Genomic DNA, 26,516 nt, shown 5'->3' with positions numbered 1-26,516 from the left:
GATAATGTATTCAGGACTGTTAAATGGTACACAAATATTAGCCACATTCATCTTCAAAATAGCCCTGTTGAGGGATCATGATTATCTTTGCTTTAAAGCCAAGAAAACAAAAGTTCAGGGGAATTAAGTAATGGAGATAAATATCACATGGTTAATGTGTGATCTGGGATTCTGTTTAGGTGCTCCTTTCTCTAGATCGCATATTTCATAAAAATTATGTTATGCTTCCTTCCCTTGAAAGTAGAGTAACTTTTTATATAGAGAATACATAATATTTGCAGGAATATTGATTTATGTGAAATGACTAAATGAATATCAGCAAACACATTACTTAAAGATGGCCAAGTCACTTAATCTACAGATCACTCTGTATGCGTTGCTGGGAAGGAATTGAAGTCTTTTAGTAGACCATAAATTCTATTATTTATTTATTTTTGGCTTTAGCTACTGGGTCAGAATAACATAAATATAATTACATGAGTACATGTTGCTTCTGAATCCTATCTAGCATGACCATTAGATTCAAATGTGTTTCAGTTACTGTGTTTAACATTTCCCTTTTGATATGTGAAAACTTTGCCCAAATTCTTATTATCTTTTGCCATCCTAATTATTCATTCCAAGAGACACAGAAATCATGTTCCTCTGGGGATGGTACAAATATCTAACTCATATTGATTCAAACTTAAAGCAACTGGAGAGTAAATACTATGTAATATAATGTAAGAATGTATTGAAATTAGGAGAAAGTGAAATTCCTTGAGACAAAGGCATGCTTTCCCACCTTAGCTGAGCAGTAGTATGCAGAGTAGGTATGTAGAAAACCAATGGCCCTATATATCTTCCCAACTAATGACTTCCAAGCCCTTTGTCTGGCAAACTTGAATAATGATTCTCACTAATACTGAGCGAGTGAGTTTTTAAAAGAGATTTGTGATGGGTTCATAGATTAGAGCTTTTGAGATAGATATCAATTAGATCTGCATAGTAAGAGCAGTTCCCAATAGCTGCATTGCCATGGAGGGTACCACTTAAGGGTTAATAAAGCTTTCTTAGTTTAGTATGAGCCACAAACTAGTAGATTCCATTTGCAGAATTCACAAGGTTTTCAAACAATTCAGTACTGGTTATGCCCTCACATACAGCTTCCTTGGAGTGGTGCCCATTTATTTTGAGTAAAGGGGGAAATGGATAACCAGAAATCAAAGACTAAAAACATACCTGATTTTTCTGGCTTCTGACAAGGACAGTGCCAAGACATTTTCATGCTTGAGCTAAGGTCTAGAATCAGAGATATTCATTTCTCACGTCTTTAACCATAAACTGCCTTGGAAATATCTATCACATAGTTCACCAATATTAGTTACTTTTTTGTATCACAGTGGAAAAGTATTTGAGAAATTTAATGGGGGAGGATACAGTTTCAATCATATGTGTAGGTCATAGCAAAGAGGGTGTGTTGGAGGAGAGTGAGTCATAGTGTTGTATTTATAAATATTTACATCTCAAAGGAATCAGAAATACAAAGTTTTTAAAATAACCAGGAAATATCTACTTAGATATCATTCTAAATTAAGACTCACAGAACTAGACTAAAGGCAATCTTTGAAAAAAGGAGTATGTACTGACATTTTTAGATTATTCATTGAGTGTGCTTTATGTTTTGTTATTAAAATAATTCATTCTAATAATTACCTAAGTTGTCATTGCTGATAGAGTAAAAAAATATTTTCCAGAAATTGAATTGACTTATCATGGTAATACTACAATCCAGATTGCTGTATACAATCTGCAGTATTCCTCAGTTAAAAAAATTCAACTTCATTTATGACAATGAAGTATTACACTAAAGCACAATATAAAGAATCATATAAGGATGGTAACTTATCACTTGTAAGATCTGATTTCTTATAGAAATGAAATTGTTCAGCAGTCATTAAAATTTCCTTGTCTATGTCTGTGCCTAGGAGATTTTTCACTGTTTATCTCTAGCTATTTGATAAAGAAATTGTTCTCTATTTTCAGGAATATAGATGATACTAAATATATTACTAGAGTATATAATTAATATAATATGGACTCTAGGTAGAGGTTTGTTTTCTCAACTGCCTAATTTTCTTTTTGTAAAAAAAAAAGAGAGAGAGAGAAGAAAAGAAAGAAAGGCAAAGCTTGAATGCCAAGGAAGGCAGAGTTTATTCAAAGAGTATATTTTCAGACATGTTTAGAAAAGAGATAGAAGACAGAGCGGCTTCTTCCACATACAGATTTAGAAACCCACAGCCAAACATTAAGTGGAGCTCAGGGAACCTCATGGAGAAGGGGGAAGTAGGATTTCAGGAGTCAGAGGGGTCAAGGACACCAAGAGTTCAGATCCCACTAAATCAAAGATGCAGGGCTCACAGAGACTGAAGTCTTAACCATTGAGCCTAAACAGGTCTGCACTAAGTCCTTTACATATATTGTGATTGTTTAGCTTAGGGGTTTTGTGGGACTTCTAAGAGTGGGAGGTGGGGTATCTCTGTCTCTTCTGTCTGCCATTTGAACCCTTTTCCCCTTACTGGGATGCCTCACACAGTATTGTTATGAGTTTGTGTGCCTAGTGTCATTGTAACTCAGTTTAAATACCTGGGTAAATGCTCTTTACTGAAGGGTAAGGGAGGAGGAGAGGTTCTGAGGGAGAGAGAGAATATTGGGGAGGACTGGGAGGAGAGAGGAGAGGATGCAGTAGGAATGTATTATATGAAAGAATAATAATGTAAAAAAGAGATAGAAGAAAAAAAATTAAAATTTTCTTTGTGGAGTAGTTTAGAAAGGCAGGGAGATCATTTGTTAGGAGAGCAAGAATTCATCCCATGAGGTCATCCTACCTTCCTGTTTGTTTTGTTATATTCTGGTTTATTGTTTTTATCTTAATTTTAGATGCCTGTCATTTCTAATGAGAGAAAGAAACAGAGTGTGGATTTGGGTATGTTTGGAGATGGTAAGGGTCTGAAAGAAATGGTGGGGGACACTGTATTCAGAATATATTAAATATATTAAAGTAAAATTAAAAGAACCATAAAATGAATTTTTTTATGAAACCTACCACTAAACAATGAGAATTAGCTAAAAACTAAAAGTATATATACTTTTATGAAAATATTAAATGCTTCTTTGTATAAGATTTGAAAATATATTGTTGCTGTTTTCACAATTAATCTGATCTTACTACAAATTGTTGGACTCACTGTACTACCTGAAATGCTATCAAACAGAACTGTATCTGCTTATTTTCATTATGATACACTATGTACAAAATTAAATGAGATACACATAAAATGAGCTGTTATTATGAATGGTATATGCCACATACATTTGATAATTTCTATTTCCATAATGTACTTGATACAATCCGTTGGCAAAAGACTAAATCCAGTTGAGATCAGTCCATGCTTAATTGGTCATGCAGCTTTTGGACTTCTGTTGTACAATACAGCATGGCTGAAAGCAAAGCTGGGACGCCAAAGAGAGAAAACGAGGAAAAGGAAGTGTTCCAACTCTTCTTTCAAAGGTCATGTCCCTAAATCAAAAGACTTACCACTAAAAATCCATATTTAAAAATGCCCACCTCCTGTCAAAGGCATCACATTGTAACCTAGGTCTCTCATATATGGGAATTGAAGGGAAACACTCACCCATACACACACGCATGCACGCACACGCACACGTACGTGCGTGCACTCACACACACACACACACACACACACACACTCACGAATGTACTATGAAAATACATATATTCACATTTGACAATTTTTGCATTTTAGATAGAACCTATCTAAGGTACTTAACAGTTTTTAAATGTTCTAAGAAAAGCATTATTTTAAATGTCAAATTAATTTATTCTAGATGGTAATGAGTTTAGAATGAGTGATTTAGTCAGCTTTATTAAAGATTAAAGGCCCACATATGAGATGATTTTTTAAAAGACAAGGGACAGACCCTAAGTACATTTTCCTACGGAGGTGGAGTGGGCATCTAGAAAAAGAACACTTTGAACAAAACTTGTTCACTTTGGATGTAATTAACCTCCACGTGTCATCTGCACTATTAATGTGATGGGATTATTATTCTGTTCTAATGTGCCTGAATTTCTATTAATATCCCCTACACTAAATAAATAAAAATGGTTGTGTAAGATGATAGCTCTTTTAACTGTTAAGTATGAATTTTTTTTCCTCAATCTGGGAGGTTGTTAAGTGCAGACTTAGGTAAATGCTATTTCATGACTTGTTTTGAACCTTAATAATACTAAAGACCACCACTTCATTAAAATGACTTGGAAAAAACGATCTGCAATTAAAAGGTTATTATTTTAGATTAAAATAAGTTTTGTGAGGCAAATTGCATTGACCCCAGAATAGGTTTAAACAGATTTAAGATATTTATGGATAGAGTATCCGAATAAAGGTGTGCTTAATTCTGTGTTAAACTATAATGTCCATGTATCTCAGAATTAGGTGTTATATTGGAAACAGGCATGGAGTAATAATTCACCTATATGAAGAACAATAAAATGCCCAAGGAGTCTTTGCTAATTATGAAAACCACTTTATTAATACTGGAAAAACCTGTCTTCACTAAAAGCACACAAATCGAGTATAAATGTGATCTTTCAAAACCAGCTTAAAACTTTCTTCATTGTACCTAAAGTTCTAAAGTTCTGCCCTTTACTCCCATGTAGAATGAACTAAGTCACATGGTACTTGTTTTTCTTTTCCTGATCTATCACAATCTGCCACGTTGTTTAATAACATTTTTACAGTGCAATTATATTCCAGTGTTCCATATTTTGCACATTTTTTTTATCTATTTATTTGTTGGTAGACATTCATTTAAAACAGTTCTTGGATATTGTGATGGACACTGCAGTAGACACAGCAGTGAGGAACTCTTTTCAAACGTTCATACTTGATTTCCTTTGGCTATGTATGCAGAAGTGGGATGTAAACAGTACATCAGGGTTCCTCATGTTCTCATCAGCACTATTTTACACTTAATTTATGTAACTTAAATTCCTATGAAGTTTGTCTTTCTCTCATAGATTCCTTTATTATACAGAAATTTGTGGGTTAATATAAACTCATTGTTCTATATGTTTGTTTTTTGGTTTTATACTTTTAAGATCTCATCAAATACTTTATTTTTTGAAATTACTCAGAAATCCTTATAAAATACATAAACTCTTAAAAAACAAATATAAAACCCATTAAAATATAACATCTGCATCCTAAAATTAGCAAAACCAAACATAACTACAATGATCAATATATATTATATTGTATTGAAGCATATGTTCATTAGAAATTCATGCAATTTTAAATTATGAAATAAAGGCACTGTAGATTATCAGGTTTAACTTTATAATGTAGTTGTACTACTTCTGATTATTGTAAATCAGTTTGCCAAGAAATGCTCACAGTATTTATTACAATACAAAGAAGATGGAATAAATTAGCACTTGTGAAGCTCCAATAGAGTACCTTTTACCACTGGATATTGCTTCCTTTATGTTTGTTTATGAAATTATAAAGCCAGTGGGTGTATTATATAGAGATTCACAAATTCCTCTACATTGACGCCACAATTTTCTTTGTATCCCATGTGGCCCACAAAGTGGTACGCATATGTATATATCAAGAGAATGCCTAAATTTTCTCCTAGATAAAATCATTTGTAATGTAACTAATTCATATTTTATGTATATCCAATTCAAGAAAGTTGGCAGTGTGTTTTACAAGTTTTTAATAAGTTCTTATTTTTCATATAGTCGTTATTTAAAAATTTTTTCTATACTACCTCCTTTGAAATATCTAATTTCATTTTTCACACATATCTCCTCACTCCCAATACTAATCATACCATTTAATAAAATATAATTATATAAACATCAACTTCTTTCTTGCATATCAACAATTTTGAACATGCATGAACTTAAATATCAAAAGTATTATATTTAATATTATAAAACTTATTAGGAACTTATTAAATAATTATTGAATTGGTAAACTTGAATACAAATAGAAGGCACTCTGATGTAGACACAATTGTTTTGTGTTACTACATGGCAACTATACCAATTAAATGACGTTAGAATTATTACAACAGGGGTGTTGTTTCTCAAGTAAAATTATAGGTGGCTCATCTGAATATGCAGTTTATTTCTAACTCCTGCATTCATGTTCTTCTAAGCACTCGAAAGTATCAAAAATTGTTAATTATATAATTTTATATTAAAAACATGTTTTTAGAGATTTCTTTAGTTTCTTTACTTTTCAGTCCATTAATTAAGGGCCTTTTGCAATCTACGTTCAGAATTCATAATTTTAACCTACATACTATTCTGACCTTCAATTCATACTTCTTAAGCACTCATAGTATAGTGAGAACATTTAACTCTGCTTTCTGCAATGTCATCTACTGAGGTGAGCACCTGTGTTTGATTGTCAACTTTGAATCTAGATTAAACATGGAAACACATCACTGCATCAATCCATATGAAGCAATGTCTATATTAACATTATTTATTTGGAATAACCACATTAATTGTGGGATGTACCATTCTATGGGATGAAGATCCAGAATACACAGAACAGAAAAGTAGATTGAGCAGTCTCCTTCCAGACAGTGATGCAAAATGCCTTACTCCCTCAAGGTCATGCTACAAGGAATTTTCATGATGGACTGTATACACTGTTAACAAAAATAAATCTTATCTTCCTTAGATTTCTTGTCCAATATGTTTCTGTGACAGCAACAAGAAAAAATGAGTAAAAAAAATATCCCTTGATTTGTATTTGCCTCAATATGCTGCACAAGATTTGGTAAAAATAAAAAGAAAATAAATAAACATTTACTATGATATATTTAGATTCAAATCAACTCATTTGATGATATTGTCATATGAAAGTTTATGATGCTAAACAGTATAGATTAAGGGGGACAACCAGAAAGAAGTTGAAGTATCCTTATTTGCATCTGATTTGTACATAGAAGACACTAATATCTTTATCCATAAACTTTTGCAGCTGAAAAACACTCTCAGAAAAGTAGCAGGATACAAAGTTAACTCACAAAGATTAGTAAACTTCCTACATACAAATAATAATTAGAATCAGAAAGAAATCATGTAAACAGTGTTTGTAAAAGGTCTTAAAATATGTTACAATGATTTTAATCGAGTAATAAAATGTTAATACACTGACAAAATAATTTTAAAAAGACATTACAATGAGGCAAGATCCCCATACTCATGGATGGGTAAGATTAATATTGTAAAAATTACCATCCTAACAAAAGCAGTGTACAGTTGCTGTATCATTCCCAGCAAAATTCCATCACATGTTTTCAAAAACATGTTTAAAAAATGTTAACTTTCACATGGAAATATAAAAATTATCCTGAATAATAAAATGATAGATGATAATATTATCCTCCTAGGTTTCAAGTTGAATAACAGATTGATAGTAATAATAAAAGCATTGGCATAAAAACAGGTATGTTTTTTGGTAGAAAATAGTTGAAGACTTCAAAATAATTCCACACATCTATACCCAACTTCATTTAAAAAGAAACCGAAAATGCATACTGAAAAAGAAATAGCATCTTACTGGTCAATATGTGTAGCTTTTGATCAAAAAATGAAAATGGACCTATATTTATCATTGTACAAACTCAACTCCAATAGCTCAAGGACCTCAAGAAAACCAATTCTTGTATATCTGATAAAAGAGGAAGTATTAAATAAATGGAAAATTATTATCATAGGAAGGACTAAGTGAATAGGATCCAAATAGAATAGGCATTAAGATCAAAAATTAATAAAGGTGAACTCTTAAAGCAAAACATTCTTATATATAAGATGCCACCATTAATCAGAGCAAAGGAACATTCTTTGCAGAATGGGAAAAATAACTTTACACTTTTTATATATGACAAAGTACGTAGAACACACAAGACACTTGAAAAGGTAAACATCAAGAAGCTAAATAACCCAATAATATGGGTATAGAACTAAACACAGTTATCAAAAGATCAAACACAAGTTGGTAAACAACTCTTTAAAAATATTCAACTTTCTTAGCCTTGATTCAGATGCAAATTAAAAGTATTTTGAAAATTCATTTTGTCCCAGTCAAAATGCCCAAAGTTAATAAAATGAATAAGAGGAAAAGCTCGTTAGTGTGCTGAAAAAAGAGAAGCTTCAGTGCTGATGGAGATGCACACTAGTACAGTCACTATGGAAATAAGTGTGGCAGTTTCTCAAGAAGCCAGAAATCATGCTACCACAAGATCCATTCATAGAGCTTTCCCAAAGGACTCTGAGATGCATGCTTGCCTTCATTGATTACATCTATGTTCTTAGCAATCACAGTTTGGTAAGGTTATATATATATACATATATATATATATATATATATGCATCAAATGATGAATGGATAATGAAAATGCATTACATTTATAAAATGAATTAATATCCACCTGTTAAGATAAATAAAATTTGCAGGTTAGCATGTGCTACTAAAAGCACTCAGCCTGAATGTGGAAACATGTACCCTGGAAGATTAGCATTGATTGTATTCTCTTTTTTATATACATTTTTTTATTTGAATTAGAATTAGTCTTGTTTTTCATGTCAATCCCAGTTCCCTCTCCCTCCCCTCAACCTCTGTCCCCCACTTACCCTCTATCTCATCTCCTTTCTGCTCCCCTAGGAGAGGGAAGCCTTCCATGGGGAATCTTCAAAGAATGTCACATCATTTGGAGCAGGGCCTAGGCCCTCTTCTGTGTGTCTAGACTGAGAGAATATCCCCCTATGTGGAATGGACTCCCAAAGTCCATTGGTACACTAGGAATGAATACTGATTTACTACCATAGGTCTCACAGACTGGCCAGTACTCCTAATTGACACATACATTCAAGGGTTCTATGTCGGTCATATTCTGGTTACCCAGCTATCAGTCTGAGATCAATACCTCTCTATTGTTCAAGTAATCTGTTTTTGAGGGGTTTTCCAGTCTGGTCTTGACACCCTTGGTCATCACTCCTCCCTTTCTGCAACTGGATTCCAGGAGTTTGGCTCACTGTTTTGCTGTGTTTATCTGCCTCTGCTTCCATCAGCTACTGGATGAATGCTCTAGGATGGCATATAAGATAATCATCAATCTCATTATCAGGGAAGGGCGTTGAAGGTAGCCTCTCCACTATTGCTTAGATTGTTAGCTGGGATCATCCTTGTAGATCTTTGGACATTTTCATAGTGCCAGATTTCTCTTTATATCTACAATGACTCCCTCTATTATGGTATCTCCATTTCACAAAAACCTAATTAAAAGGAATCTTTGTATACACCAGATTTAAAATGTAACGTTTACAAAATATAATGTATTAAAATAACCTATCAAATGTCTACACATACATGTAAATACTAACATAATAATATGTATATGTATGTGCAATACATAAAAAGTTAATATACTTTTCTTAATGTACTGTATATAATATAATGTGAATCACACTAACATATGAATGTAGATGTGTGTTGCTAAATTTTTAATAAAATTACATATTAAAAAAGCCTTTTGCTGTAATTTTCCAGAAAATGTTATATTTCTTCATTATATATGGAATACATATCTTACAGTTTCTATAATTTCAAATATTGGAAATTAATTTTGAAATTAAGGTTATATTAACAAAAGAAACATTATATTTTACATGGCCATTTAAAATGGAATTAAATATACAATCTCTAAAGTAATGATTTAGAAATTTAGTTTGTTTTTTCCTGTTTTGGATTTAGTAAAATGTTAAAGAGTATTCTCTCGTGTACTATGCAGAAATAATATTTAGAGTCCTTTAAAATGCTTTCATAGATTTTTCTGCATCTGCTCTAAAAAAGAAAAATTTGAGATTGAAATATACATTGGATTGAATCTTAAATATATTATTTTGTTTTAAATGTTCAGAATTAAAGGTAATAGTAAAATAATTTTGTAATTTTTAAAGCAACTCATCTTTACAAGTTGTCAGACATTCTAGTACAGTTTAATATGTGGGAAGATATGGATAATTAATGATATAATTTTTCAAGTTGACTGATATTTATCCCAGGGAAACAAACTCTATAGGACAATAACAAAATAGTATTACTCATTTCAAAAGTGAAGATAATATATTCAGAGCCAACCATCTCTTATTTCACAGAAAAAAAATGTAATTCACAGAGTTAAATTCAGTCATATGTTCTAATTACACAAATAAATGCAAAAAAAAAAAAAAAAAAAAAAAGATGGTCCCTGTGTCCTATAAATAGAACAGGAATTTGTCAACAAATGTGCTTATGATGTCTGCCACTCAAAACAAACAACAGTGATCCAACCAATTTACTGGCTTTTTTTCCATGGTCAGGTTTCCCGTTTTTCTGTAAATGCTATAAAATAAGGGTTTTCTCTCTGTCCTGTCGTGCCCTTCTACTTCCAGCTTCCAGGGGCCCCTGTAATTCTATCTATAGTGATCCCTTTCTGATACTTCTATTTTAAGTTTCTTCCTTAATTAAGCTCTTACATTAATTATTAATATGCTTTGATTACTAAATATGAAGTATCCTCTGAGAAATTGTTGTATAATATATTCCGCAACTCATTCAGAATTATCCTCCAGAAGGAAAACGTCTTTCCTTTTCATCACCTTTCCTTCTTTCTTTCTTTTTTTAATAGAACAACAATATTTATTTCAACCTTCAAACAGCACTTAGAAGTGACAGCTTCTGATGCCAAGTCATAAGGTATTATTATTATTAGAGAACCAAACAATATTAACATAAAGAAAAGCATTCAACATCAAAAATTAAGTTCTTCACATCTCGCATCGTGCTGTGCCCTGCCAGCAGGCAATAGCTCCCCACCATGTTCCTCCAACAGCAGGACCCAAACAAAGCCAGGGTCCCAGAGAAGATGCATCTCACCTGAGAGTTTATCCCCAAGTCAGTACAAACCCTACTGCTCCACTAAGACTCCTGTAAACCTGATCGTAAAAATGTAATTAGGATTTGGGAGTGGTACAATGAAAACAACTTAAACAGAACAGAGCATGGCAGGAAAGTAAATAAGGTTTCCCATAAGGCATCAGGAGACACTGCTAGCTGGCTTAAGGAAATGCCATGTTATTTCTCAGCAAATCCAAAACCTCAGAAACTCAACCAACAGGTCAAGGCAAATCATTCACAGACAGTCCTGACCTCCTGTTTTTATACATTTTATTTGTTGTTGTTGTTGTTTTTGTTAAATGTTTCATATAAAACATAAAATCAAGTTTTATTTTATAAAAAAAACTGAATATTTTAATAGTAAAATGTATATATTTAAATTTCTTTTTAAAAATACACATAGCAATACTTCATAAGACTGGAATTGACTACCCCCTCACCCACCCACCCATGGCCAGCCACTCTGGCACTGTGGACAGCTATATTAAGGTTCATTAAAGCAAAGGCTCCTGGAGAGGCATGTCCACTGTGCCTGGCCTGGAGACTCAAGGTGAGCACCCTGCTCCTTGCAGGATCAGAAGGGCTTCTCCCTCATGTTCACTGAGCCATCCTGCATCCCAAAGTAGACTCTCTCTGCCATGTTGATGAACAAGCCGGTGTCCACCACACCTGAAGTCATTTTGATAGTTGTGTTTACTTCACTCCACTTGCATACCCGGTCAAACTTACAGTCCAGGATAAAATTTCCATTATCTGTCACCACAGGCCCTGCCTTGTTGACAGCCATTTGAAGTTCCACATCGCCCCCAAACTTACAAGTCACAGCTCGGCTTACTGGGACGTAGGCCATTGGGATGACCTCAATAGGGATGCCATTGTGCCACCAGTCTCCAAGGTTCTTTGAATCTTTCCTGAAATCAGCGATGACAATGAAGCGACTGGCATAACCAGCCACAATATTCTCCGGAGTCAGGTAGTCTCCACCGCCCTTAATGAGATTGAGCTCGGCATCCACCGCATCAACACCATCAATGGCAAAGTTAATCTCTGAGTGTTGATCCTGGTCGCTGAGGGTTAAGCCATACTGCAAGATAAACTGTCTGGCCTGGAAGGATGTGGGAATGCAGACGAGGTTGAAGTCTCTTGCTTCACTCATTCAGCTATTCGCTGCACAGCATGGACAATTGTAGAACCACTCCCAATTGGCAGCACTTGGTTATTCTTCATGTGGTTCTCCACCGCCCTGTGGCTCGCCAGCTTCTTAGCTTCCTCAGCCTTGGACATCCTGGAAGGGGCTGGGCCTTGTTGCAGCAGGTCTCAGAGTGTGCATGTCCCAGCAGCTGCACCTGGGAACCCAAGATGCCCCAGTTGTTCCGCCCCTGCCCGGGAAAGTTGGGCCATGACCCGCCAGTAGAGGGTGCTGAAGGGCCTGACGGCCCCGGTGCTTCATCCTGCCACCTTGCTCCAGCCTCTCTTAATGACCTTTCATATTGTCTTGAATAGACTCTATCTCCCTATTACTCTCCAACCTCAGTACCTACTCACAACCTCCAGACAATGAGGTTCTCTCTCTCTTAGCAACTCAAACTCTTTCCAAGTACGTGATAGTGCTACTATGTAATTACTATTTGTTTACAACATCACTGTGATCTGATAGCCTGTACATTGTTTCCAACTTAGTGTGTCATTATATTTCTCACTTTGGTATTTATAACTTTGTTTACAGATTATTGGAGGCTATTTAATACTGTTTTGTCGCTTTTGGGGAAATGTAATAATAACAATGATATCAAAGTGAGCCATCATATATATTCAAGAAAAAAAGAAGACAAGGCATGAAAGACAGTAAAAAACAGCTTCTTGTATAAAAAAGATTGGGGTCTGAGACAGAAAAGCATTAAAGACTAGTTTAGGGCAGCAAGTGTGATTTAATGCATTCCTGGCAGAATACACTTAAGAGAACACTCAGATCAACTGATTATAAAGCGTGCCACCTCCTATCAATCTTAGTATATAGAAACCAATTTTAAAGCATTGCTAAAAGTCTTTCCTTCCTTATATAAAATGTATTTGTGGTTTGTGTAAAATCTCATTTTGAGATTTTAGAGTTAATAAACCAACTGAGGACAATATTCTTATTAATAGTATAAATATTTTGATGGACAAATATGAACTAATACTATCTTGTTTTAAAGAAAAGCATTCTCTTTAATAAGTTAGCAGTTTATTAAGTAATACATTTGATCCATTTTAAAATTCAATTTGTCTGAAAAAGGGGGAGCTCATGTACTCCAGTCTGATAGCTGGGAAACCAGCATAGGACCGACCAAGACTCCGTGAATGATGGTGTTAATTAGGAGGACTGGGCAGTCAATGGGGCCTCTGATAATGGATCAGTATTTATCCCTAGTATAAGAATGGAATTTGGGAGCCCATTCCACATAGAGGGATACTCTCTCAGCCTATACACAAATGATATGACAGACTTTGAAGACTCCCCCTGAAAGGCCTCACCCTCCCTGCGGAGCAGAAAGGGGATGGGATGAGAGTTGGTGAGAACAGGGGAAGACTGGACAGTGAGGGAAATGGGATTGACATGTACAACAATCTTGTTTCAAATTTAAATAAAAAAGTTCAATTTGTTATAAATTAAATAGAAATTATAGCTCAAATATCAATATATTCCTACAGAAGGGTAAAGTTTGCTAAACTATATACATACAAACATATATACATATCTATATATGCATATGTATATAAAATTTATTATATATGGTCAAAAATAATTTCTTTCACAAGATTAATCAGAAGAATGAATCAAATATAATAATAAATTAAGAAATCCCATTACTTACTTCCTATATTAAAATTGAACCTAAGGCATGATTTTTATATTAAATCATTAACATTTTTTTTTTCAAATTCTGAAAATTTGCAAGGATCAGTAAATATTGTGTCAATATAAAATTATTAAAGTTGTGTGTGTGTGAGAGAGAGGGGGCAGAGAGAGAAAGGGGTGTAGAGAGAGAGAGAGATGTCTGTGTGTCCAGATAAGAAGGTGAAGAAGGCAGGTAACTTAATTTAGAGCACCTTAGTCATCTCTCAAAGATAGACAGTGAGCAATGTCTAAAGATATTTGCTAAGACATACATACTCTCCTGGCGTGAGAATGAGCAATGTTCAAAATTAAGATCTTTCTCATCTAAACTTCAATAAGGCTTTACACCTCATTTAAAGTCTCTTAACATTCATTTTTTCTGAACTATGTTTCCCTGCCAATGTTATTGACAGGCCCATTTTAATTGACTCTTAAGAGGGGAATAGTATATTTTTTTGTTCTATATCATAAATTACTTGTTATATAAAAACCTAAAAATGTTAAATAATTATAGCATATGACCTTCCAGACAATTTGTAATTATATCTGCTCATTGAGCAACTATGACACTGTTCCCATTATTTAAACTAGTAATCAGATTCCTAGAATGTTTGATTCTAATATAAGTGATGCTTATGAAGAAGGGATGGATATCCACCACCACTGACATCAATGCCTAATAATATTTAACTTGTTACCTACCAGTCTATCTTCAAATTTAAATACATAAAATCCTTTAGGGAATGCAAGTGGTGTCTGTCTGGCATATTGTCTATAATTTTGAAAAAGAAAATTAGAATCTCCATTACTTGAATTTACGTCCTCAGAGGATGACACATGGGACCTAAATAGATTAGTTAGACTGTCCCAGAAATACCTGAAAGAAGATTAATGCAAATGAGAATAAAATAAATTAAAGAGGGCAGTAAAGGTCATTTTTTTAAAAGATAAAATAATTTTTTTTCTACCACAAGTTGCTTTTGGGCTGTGTTTTATTACAGCTACAGAAACAAAACCAGAGAAGATTCCTTCATGTTTCTGTCCATCTAATCCATTGCTTTCACTTAGGTTGTAAAAGACCACAAAAAATGTTTTTGTTAATTCAAATATGAAAGACACCCAGAAAACACCCACCCCCCCACACACACAAACACACAAAAAAACTCCTACACTGAAACAAGAGAAACTGTGTTCTCAGAAAATTTTCAGTACATTCCTTCATAGTTGTGATAGGTGGTAAAGTAACACTTGTCAAGTAAACTGAATTAATTATACCAATAAGAAGGTCTGTTGTTCCCTACCATGTGATAAATAAGGCTGACATTAGAAGCAGGCTAAAGAAAAGATGAGGAAGCTTGTCTATAGATCCTGTAGATGGGAATTTGTCTAAGAAGTTAATACTTGGTGCTCTTACAGAACAAGTTCACTTCCTAGCAATCATACCAAGAAATTCATAACCACCTCTCATTCCAGCTCAAAGGAATCCAACATCCTTTATACTTGAAGGCAAATGCATGGATGTATATATTTCAATATATTAATTATTCTATTTATTTTGAAATGTAACGTTCTTAGGGTAGAATGTCACAACTGGGTAAAATCTGCTTTGTCATGGAATGCTAGTGAACAGGAAGTTACTCCTTCCTTCCTATTAGGAGAAGTATACATTTTCCTTCCTATTTGTCTTTTGTTTTTATTCAGATCCAATCTGGTATTATAATCCTCATTTCACCATGATTTGGGTTCACATAAACTTGAAAATGTTGAAAATACCTCTTTAGGTATTCCCAGAGCAGGAGTACAGTATTGTTAACAATTCTTGAGGTAGAGAGTTTAATTTCCCCAAGACTCCCTATATCACTCCCAGAATCAATTAGAGAATTATTTCTATCTGAAACTGGCTTCTATCATCATAGAAATCCAGTGAGAGCTAGATCAAGAGAAGAACTGTTTTCTCTTCATAGACCTGAGGCCAGCAAGCACAGTGAAGTGATCGAATGGCCTGGTTTTCACACATAATAATAGACATATTCATGAGGAAGTCTTAATGCATGAACAAAACAATAGTAAATGAGAATCACTGTCAAAATAGCCTATATCTCTATGGATTGGTGGAGTTTAAATTGTTTATCCTGTATAAAGAGTTTGCTTTTATCAGGAAAAAGCTTTATCGCTTTATCACTACATCATATTAATCAAAGTGCTGACTTATTTGTAACAATATTGAATATAAATCATATGCAATTGACTAGTAAGCTTTTAATAAGTTTATTCATATTTGTTCTACAATACCACCCTAGAAATATTATTTATTGGGCTATTACAGTCATCGCCATATACTAAATAGTAAAAACACTTCAGCTTATTATATAAGACAAATGTCTTTTTTGTTTGTCTGTTTTGTTTTACTTAACCCTTTCTGCATTCTGAGAAACTAATCATTTTTAAAAGCAAAAAAAAAAAAAAAAGAAAAAGAAAAAAGAAAAACAAAATTCAAAACTGGCATTTGTCACACAGAAATTAAGAGATCTATTTAGTTTTGGGAAAGAATTTCAATCAAAGCAAATATTAATTTGAAGTCAATTATCCAGGTATTTCATATAAGAATAAAAATGAGTATCTGTACATTTCAATGTTCATCTGCTATAGAAGAGAGTATTAGTCATTTAAACATAGCAAGGTCACAGAGTACACTGAAAATGAAGGTCAGTAAAAATTAATCATCAATTCATTTTTAGATCCAGGTTGTATCACTAGGGAATGGTCTGGGCATCATTTCATTTTCAAAAAACCATTTCTGCTAGGAGTCAAGGGTCAGAAAGCCAGCATTAGCTAAAGTGGTCACAGCTGCAGTAAAGTTACATATGATCTAAAAGTCACATGCAGCAATGCTTCTGTTCCCTGCAGGTTGGTCCCCATGGACCTAAGGTCACGAAAATGTCAGAAACAAGCTACAGGTGCCAAGAGAAATGGTTTGATTAGCAAGTCTCTTGCTTCTGTAGCAAGTCTCTTGCTTCTGAGAGCTGCAGGTGAGATAACTTTTGATGCTGCAATTTGATACAGATAAGGCAAATGAAAAGTTTTATTTAAGCACACATGCTTGATGTACTAGATAAATTAAAGACAAATCAACACCTGGAATTGATCAACTTCTATAACATAATTCAGCACATTAAAATGATGCTTATAGTCAATACACAGTGAATGTAACAAACTTCTGTCAAAATGTAATTTCTTTATATAAAAATGAGCTCTAGACATACCATAGTCTTTCAGGTGTGTTTCTCTCTGTGTGTGTATGCATGTTTAATATCAAAACAATGTTTTCATTCTTCTGGAAACATTGAACTTCAAGTCAAATTTGGTCCTCGCAGAGAATAAATACTTATTTTTCTCCTGCCATCTCTCAATGAGGATAGTAGCAATCTTGATTGTTCCGGATACTTCATGGATTACAATTTACAGATTTGCATTATTATTAGAGGAGGTTGCATTATTTTGTATATTATTTTTAATAAGTCATTTGTAATTTTAGTCAATTTTTGTGACAGACAAGATAGAAAGGGACCCTCTTGATGCCATAGCTCCATTGCCCTATCTAATCCATCAGATTTTGTTCTTATTGTAACTGTTATAACTGGATTTGAACTTTTTTATCAGAAATAAGCCCTTTTCCTGTGCTATACTTTTCTAGTAACCAGACTACACAATATTTATGCCATAAATAATTAGAAAACATAAAATTATAGAATATTTCATGTGGACAAGTTTTAAAATACCTATCTATAATTCTTTTTTGGACTGGGAAGTAATGAATCTAATACCCATTTCTAACAAGATATGGACTAATTAGTCAAAATATGTCAATAAGTATATGAATATCAATGTAACAGATGGCTTATTTTTATAAGTTTTCTATGAAAGCTAAGAACAGTTCAGAATGAATATTAAGACAATATTGATCTAAATTACCAGACTTAATTAATCTACATGTCTGGTAAATGGGTTTTGGAATCCTTCCACTTGCTAAATAAAACAAAGTAAGCAAAACACAATAAGTCATTTTAAAGATTTTAAAATTTATTTTAAATATATTAACCAATATTATGTAAAGACAGTTTCTAGAGTAACTGGCTTTATATTTTACATAGTCACTTACTTAAACTCTTATCTAAACAAAAGCGATTTTAGACTATGCCCCAAATCTCCTATACAATGGGTTTGAAGGGACCCAGGTCATACATTTATAGAGTATGTAATGATTAGGTATTCTCAAATTCCTTATTCTAGATTTAAGTTTAGAAGGAAAAATATCAGGAGCAACATTTCATTGGAGTTTGCTTTGAACTGCTTAAGAATATTATAAGATTTGCATTTAAACTTTTTCCCCATATGAAATAGTAACCAGGTCAAGGGTCCTATAATCATGTACTTGAGTATACTTCATATGGTCTTAGAGATTAAAATATGTGTAAGGATAATCCTGAGATAACACAACAATGATAGAAAATGGGACAAAATTGGCCTAGAAAGGCAGAAAATATTAACATTTTAATTATCATAAGAAAGGAGAGTCAGAAACAAAGACACATGATAAATATTTATACAACACATTCCTTAAACATTCCTTAAAACACATATGTGGTAATATTTTATTACTACTCTGTATTCATAAGCAAATGTTATCAATCTGGACTATATATACATATATATATATATGTTTAATCTGCTTCAAAGCAAGTACACATTTACATATGTGTTTTATATAACTTCTGAGTGATGATTACTTTATTCAATATTTTGACAATAAAATATTAAATTATTTGAGAATATAATTTATGAATGAACATATTAGTATCTTCCTTATTGTAAGTATACAGGGAAAATAAAGTAATCAATGATGCTTTCAATTACTTTAATTTGAAAGCAACATTTTCTCATCAGAATCATTTGTTAATGCTTAGATTTTTCTGAAATAAATTCAAAGGTTGTGTCTTTTTAAGATTTTAAAATAATTATATATATACATATATATATATATGTATATATATATAATATAACACAAAAAAAAATAACCCAGGAGCAGATATTGGGGTTCCTGCATCAAGCTGAAGATCAGACAAACAAAGCAGCTCGACATTAGCTTTTACTTCTATCTCAGCTAACACAAAAAGGTGGTCCTAAAACTGCTCCGAACTTCATTGCTCCTCAGATTCACTTAGACTACTATGCTCTTCTCAACATAGTTAGAGACTTCAGTGTCTTCCTATCCTCAATGTGGCTAGAGAATTAATACTTCTACATTTTATACCTCTCAAATCCTGGGATTAAAGGCATGAGCTCCAATTCATTCTCAGGTATCCCAGGGTGGTCTTGGGCTCAGATATCTGTCCACTTCTTAATCCTGAGTCCTGGGATTAAAGGTGTGTTCTTCCTCTGCCTTATCTCTGTAGCTTGAGGCTGACTTTACATTCTGAATCCTCAGGCAAGTTTTAATAAATCAAACTAATATATCACCACATCCAATGACTCTTTAAAAGAAAGATATGCTACCCATACATGCCTTTGTGTATGAATTTACATATTATTCTTATAAGTATGCAGATTATAAATAAATATACATGAGCATACATCTGAATATTTGCATTTCTTTTATAAATTTATTTATATAAAAACAATTCATTTTATATTTAAGCACCACCACCACCATAGAACTATATTAACTTCTATTAAAATTTGTTCATTATATACATGGAAGGTCACCACTTTTTCACAAATGTCATGATTTAAACAGTGAACTAGATAGACTTTTCAGTCCTGAAAATACCTGAAAAAGACACCAACTTAAGAGAAAGACTGTGTGTGTTTTGTCTCATGGTTTCCAAGGTTTTAGTTGTCAAATTGCTTATTTGCTGTAGTCTGAGTGAGCTGGGTATCATGATAAGGAACACACATGGTACATCAGTCCTTCACCACATATTGCATAAGAACCAGAGAGATAGCAGTAATTTCATCTATTTATTGTGCTTTGATTAAAACTGTATGCCTCTATGTTTATAAATTCAACTTAAAATTTAGTTTTCTGTTGTTATAACAACTGAAAACCTAGCCATTACACCTATCAAGGGACCAGCTTTTCTTAGAATGTGTGTAGTCACCGAAGATTATTAAATGATTGAGGGAATCTTGGAATGACATTCTGAGAGTTAAGGTGACTGGCTTACTTTACTCATAATATTTTGTATGTAATCTGTGGTGATTAGATATTAGATAACTTTAAATTGGCAAAATTCGGGACCCTCTTGCTCAAAATGGATTGCCTTGTTCAGTCTTAGTATAAGGTGAGATTCTTCATTTTACTCCAAGTTGTCATGCCATGTTTTATCAAAATCTATGGGAGGTCTTCCATTTCTGAACAGAAATGTAGGAGGAATGGATGGGAAAGGCAATAGGGAGATTTAATGGAGGGATTAGGAGAAGAGGAAGAAGGGCATACTGCAGCCAGGGTATAAAATAAATAAATAAATTTATGTATTTTTTTAAATGAAAGTATATTTAAGAGCATGCAAAATAAGAACACATCATTCATTTCCATATTTTGAATATATCATTAAAGTTTTACATTTGTATTTTCTTACTTATTCATAAATTATAAAACACATTTCAGTTCATTTAAAAGACAAAAGAATAGAATTTACAATTAAGAAATTGTTTTATTTAGTATCAAAACAAAACAGTTTAGACACTTCATTATGTAAAAATAAATTTTTGTATGTTAAACTTTTTATTTTAGTAACTAAATAAATCCTTGCTGTCAGAATTCAATCCTCATTTTTCTTCACAGTCTTTACTTTGAAGCTTTGAGGCCTTTACTGAGTGACATGTTGCTCTACATCTGGCCTAATGCTCTTTGTAGTTAAAGACAAAATTCGACTATCCAGTGTTTGAATTCTTTCTGGAATATTATAGAGAGCTGTTTGAACCTTTTCATGGCAAATGTTGTAGTGTAGGATTATTTATATGTGTCCATGATTACCTTTTATCACTCTTTCACTGAAAATTCATAAAGGATATTCAATTCCACAAATCTAGCTTCCACTTTTAGCAAAGATATATGAAATGATAGGTTGGGAGACAATATGAGACAAATGGATGAATACCATGATGGTTTTACTTCCTGAATCAGAATTTTCCATATTCAGTTCTGGTGTGAATCATTTGCTACAAAGGTATCCTATACCCCAAAGGAAAATAATTAAAACAATTAGAACATTGGAAAAATAAAACCAATAAACACTGAATACTTGGACTTCCCAACTTAATAAAATATCACTGTTGCAACTATTGTAGTTTAAATCAATACATGTCCAGAGACTTTTTTATAATCATGTAACTCTTGATATTTTTTACTGGTCCACCAGATGAATTTTATTCTTCCCTGAGTATTTGGCTTGCTTAATTGGGATTATTTTCTTTTTCTCATGAAAATTCTATCACATTGTAATTGCATTAATTTTCATGGTCAACAACTATTACACTGTCTCTCTCTCTCTTTTTTTTCTTTTTTGAAACAATTAAAGACAAAAATTACAATTTAATTAGCCATTCATCACATAATTCTATGGAAGACATTGCTCATTATTCTTCACCCTAGAAAATTTTTTATTGTTAAAAGGAAATTGGGTACAGTATTAATAAATGTTGACAAACTTAAAGAATATGTAAATAATTTTGTTTATAGCAAAGGTATAATCTTATGCTATCCTCATTAAATAAGGTATAATGCTAATATAATAAAGAAACATAACCATGTATGTAAAAATTACTCATGCTTACTCTTCTAATTGCCCTGTATATTATTAATTCTCTGCCATTTAATTTTGTAGAAAATACACATTCCTTAAACAGTACTTACTCTACTAACTGCCATGTATATTATTAATTTCATGCCCTTTCATCTTCTTATGGTATACAGTTTCTTTTGAGATTTAGAATTAAAGAGGTTTTTATTGTTTTTTATTTGCTGTTATTTATTTATTTTGCAATTACCTACCAAAACTCAACTATTTTACCCAAGAGGCAGACTTTAAATTTTATCTGAGTTTTCTTAATGGAATTTTATATTTGACAATATACTAGTAATCATGTATATATATATATATACATATATATATATATTATAGGAAATTAATAAATAATAAGAATGCAAATTACTACTGAGAAGAGATTTTCTTTCTAAAAACCCAATTATGAGACTATTTACATCTGGACATCATTATAAAAGCATCAGGCTAAGAGCCACAATTTCAGACTTTGGTATTTTTTTTAAATGAAGTTCTGTAAAGTCACTAGTTATAAATAGTGAAAGGACCTAAAAGTTAGTCCCTATATTTTAAGGCTCTTCCATGTTATAAGTTCCACGAAAAAATTTATAAATAAAAGTAGAGATACACACTGTAATTATAGTTTATCATATTTGAAAAAAGATAATTTAAAAGGAAAAGAGTCAATATTCTTTCAATGTTGTGTTAAACTTAACAGAAGAACATAGTTTTAAGTCTTTTACATAAATTTTCTTTATTATTTTTAATTCAAAATAGCTTATTCTCTTTAACGATATATCCCAATCATAATTTGGCCTCCCACTACTCCTTCTAGTCACTCCTGTCTTCCATCTACCACAGATACAGTCCCTCTCAATTTCACTTTCAGAAAAGAGCAGGTCTCCAAGAGACTACACCGGCAAACATGGCAAAACATGATACAATTAAACAAGGTAAAAGCCTCCAAATTGAGACTAGATAACTAGATAACAACTGAAAAGGGAGCAAGAGTCCCAAGAGTAGGCAAATGAGTCAGAGTTGTACCTCCTTTCACTCCTCAGAGTCTCACAAAAACACCAAGCAAACAGCCATAACATATACGCAGATGACTTTGTACAGACCCATTCAGAATCTATGATTTCAACTTCAATCTCTGGGAGTTCCTGTTAGACCTGCTTCATAGATTCAGTGGGCCATGTAATGCTGGTGTCCTCTATTCCCTCTAACTCCTATAATTTTGCCTCCCTTTTCTCCAGAGAGTATTCTGTTCTCCAACATGAGGGACCCAATGTTTACCTCTTCTTAGAATGGCACATGAAACTTGCTCTGAATCTTCTGGTGAAATCACAGGCTAGATTTTTCCTTCCAGTTTCTCTCTCTCTACCAGGAAGTTCTGCCTTATCCTCTCTTGCATACCTATTGTCCACTTATCTCTTTAGTACATCATTCAGAAGGCACCCTAGGCAGAGATACATCTTTACAGTACTAACTATTCCACACCAAATTATACTTGGGAAATCCAACCGATACAATGGTCTTATTCTTTGTTATGGTTTCAATTTGTTACTAAAAAGACGTATTGGAATTTAAATACATAATACCTCAATTAGCTAATATGATACTGCCCAATATATGGGTTTGGGTGGTAGCTGAGCTGGCCATACATCCCATCCCTGAGGCAAGAGATATAGCCAGCTGACCTAAGTCCAGGCCATTGGGACCAGCACTTTCAAGCCCATGGTGAAAGATGGGGACATTTCTTTTGAGTATCGGTGTCAGTGCTCCCATGAGGTACAAAACTGTCCTCTTGCAATGGTGTTCAGAGCAGAATAGGACCAGTTGTCCCAGAGCAATGAAGGGCAAGGCCAGCTTATCACAGCCCTCAAACTTCAACGTCCATGTTTACTATGATCTCCCATGGTAACGTAGGTCACAGACATCAACACACACCACAGATGCACTAGGACCATGGATGCAGATATGGTCCTCAGCAGCAGTTCAGGCCTAGATATCACCATAGCCCCAGAGACAGTACAGGAACCCATCTCAGTATAGCCCCAGTAGTGTGTCCCTTGTACAGCAACATGATCTCAGGAGGTTGAACATATTAAAGGCTTCCATACAGCCTTCAGTGTTAACAGGGGCTGTGGAGAACAACTAAAACTTTACTGCTACAGGGCATAGTCTCAGACATGGCCCTAGGCAGCATCCCAAGCCTGAATGTCACAATGGCCCTGGGTGGCAAGCTGACCACCCACATAAGTCTGTAACTCACTACCTTCATTTCTCAGTTATGCCTCTTTCCACCATACACAAATGATTCTGCTTCTCTTTCTCTACTATTGCTACACAGACATACGATCACCACAATGGCAGCTAACAAGGAAAGTACTTTATGGCCAATAAATGTCTCCAGCCAGCCCAGAGTGTCAGAACCCAGGCTGGCAAATGGTTGACTTTTTACTCACCTGAGCCAAGTGGCACTAGCCAGGCCTGTTTCAGAGCCAGAAGGTATGCAGGACAACAGGATAACAAGACCTCTCTAAAACAACATGAGCAAAGCTCATATCAACTCCCAGATACTGAAGAAGTAGGCACAGCACTTACACAGGTCTGCACCACGTCCGCTCCATATATGATATTGTAGTTTTTCAGGTAGTAATAGTAATTTTTATGGACTGCTAAGTATGTGTCTGTTGGAGGTGCTCTAATTCTTGTGCATCCTCTTAGAGATCTTTTCCAGCTCTTAGTTTGCCTTCTCAAATTTGATATGGAAGTTTTTGCTGCATATATTTTATTTTGTTATGATTTCTTTGTTACCTTTTGGAAGGATGATGTTTTCTAGTGAGAGACAGAAAGAAAGTGGGTCCAGAGAACAAGGAAGTGATAGGAATAGAAGAAAGAAAAACTCTAATTATGATACATTGAATGAAAAAAAATCCACTTTTTATAAAAGTAGGGGAGGAGTCTATAAGCAATATTTTGCCTACTGTTTCATTTTGAAGACTACATTCTTAATGCTTTTTGTTCTTTGCATCTTATGTATGTCTATATTTGTAGAAGCCATGAACAAAAAAATAAAAATAAACCTGTTATTCTCATATGGCAATATTGCAAGTAGTATTTTATATGGTACTGTTCTATCTAGCAAGGATAAAATGAAGATATAATTGGTTTTCATTTACTAAGTACTATATTAATTGTATATTTATTTACATAAATTGCAAAAGCTGATGACTCAAGCACGAAAAAACGTTATATGTCTTCTTATTGTACACATCCACATTGCTTCATGAAAATTACACCGAGTCTACTATTCCAAGTTTGCCTAACAGCTTTTCAGAAGTATGTAGGAGTTAAGTACAGATCATATGTGTTACACTCAGGCTATAATCCCATCTAGTTTTATAACTGCCTAATCCTACATATCAGTCACTAGTAGTCAATCATTTTGCTACTGAACTGAGCCTTCCCAGCAAATGTGAAGCTGTCCTCATCTCACAAAAGCATTTGAAAAGAGAGTTATTCCTGCCTATAAATGAATCTTAGATGTAGCATATAGGCAGAAATAAAGAAGCAATCCTCTATTTATTATTTCCTGTGTAAAGGGGAAAGAGCAAAAAATTCTTTCCACTCCAGTTGATGCATAAAGTTACTAATGGACATCTTTAAAATGTGGAGTTTTGTCAAATATATATGGGACAGAAGAAGTCATTTTGAGCATTTTTAAAATATATTCAAGTTTCTCCCTTTTTTTTTTTTTTTTTTTTTTTTTTTTTTGCATTTCGTTTACTCTGGTAAAAACACCAGAACCTACAGATAACAAATTTGATAAGGAAGGGCAAAAACATGACACATGAGAAGCAGGGAATATAAAACAATGAAAACCATCTTCTCCAAGACATTAATTTCTTACAGTCCTAATGAGTCAAGAATCTCAAATCCCGAGAAGCAATAAGGTCCCACTGTGTCAATTCCTAGACACACTGATAATTTCTTTCCACTTTTCATCTCCTGCTTCTAATAGAAGCATACAAATTCCTTCTATATTTTCTATATTGATTAACATAAATGTTTGAGACAGATTACATTATTCTATTCTTACTGGAAATGAAAACCCTGCTTCCTCTCCAACATGCTATAGTATGCTGTTTTATGGTATGCATGTTCTTTGGAAATGAAAACAAATCATTTTTATTGGAGTCTCTCTCATGTTTATTTCAGATCACCCAATGATGAGAACAATCTCACGTGCGGTAATATGGCATGACTTTCTAACTTAATCGAGGAAGGCAACCCTGTGCTTGACAGCAAATCATTATAATATGCATTACCGTATGTTTCTCCCCAGTGGGTTTCAGTAGCAGGAGATTTGTGTAGTCTGTGTGATGGGTTAATGAACTAAACTGGCACATTAGGAGACCAGAGTTCAAATTATATGTGCACCTTATGCTTATAACTTGTAGATGATTGTTCCACGATGTCAAGTTATGTTTTTCTCTTTAGCCAGTTTGAAATGGAGGTAACTATTTACATTAGGGATTAACTGAAAATTGGCAATTTGAAAAATTTTAGCCACATTTAAGTACCTTGGAATACAAGACTTGATAGATTTCCAGAGATATGGACATTGAGAAGCATTATTATCCTTCGAAAGGAATCCTTTGGTCCATAACTCAGCTCTAAAACAATGCCATTTTAGATAAGAACAACCCATGGAGAAGTCATTAATAGTTTCCATCTAAATCGACTTAACTTTAAATGTAGAGAAAAGCAGTGATAAAATGT

At 33.5% G+C, this 26,516-nt stretch overlaps 1 pseudogene; it reads right to left on the bottom strand.

The window, feature by feature from the left end:
* Nucleotides 1–11,493: 11,493 nt before the first annotated feature.
* LOC127226140 (ribose-5-phosphate isomerase-like) overlaps nucleotides 11,494–26,516 on the bottom strand; it is a 43,115-nt pseudogene continuing 28,092 nt past the window's right edge.

The sequence above is a fragment of the Phodopus roborovskii genome, unplaced genomic scaffold, assembly GCF_943737965.1.
Source record: "Phodopus roborovskii unplaced genomic scaffold, PHOROB, whole genome shotgun sequence".
Taxonomy (NCBI): domain Eukaryota; kingdom Metazoa; phylum Chordata; class Mammalia; order Rodentia; family Cricetidae; genus Phodopus; species Phodopus roborovskii.
The sequence above is the reverse complement of the archived record's forward strand: the minus strand, read 5'-3'. Positions and strand labels throughout refer to the sequence as shown.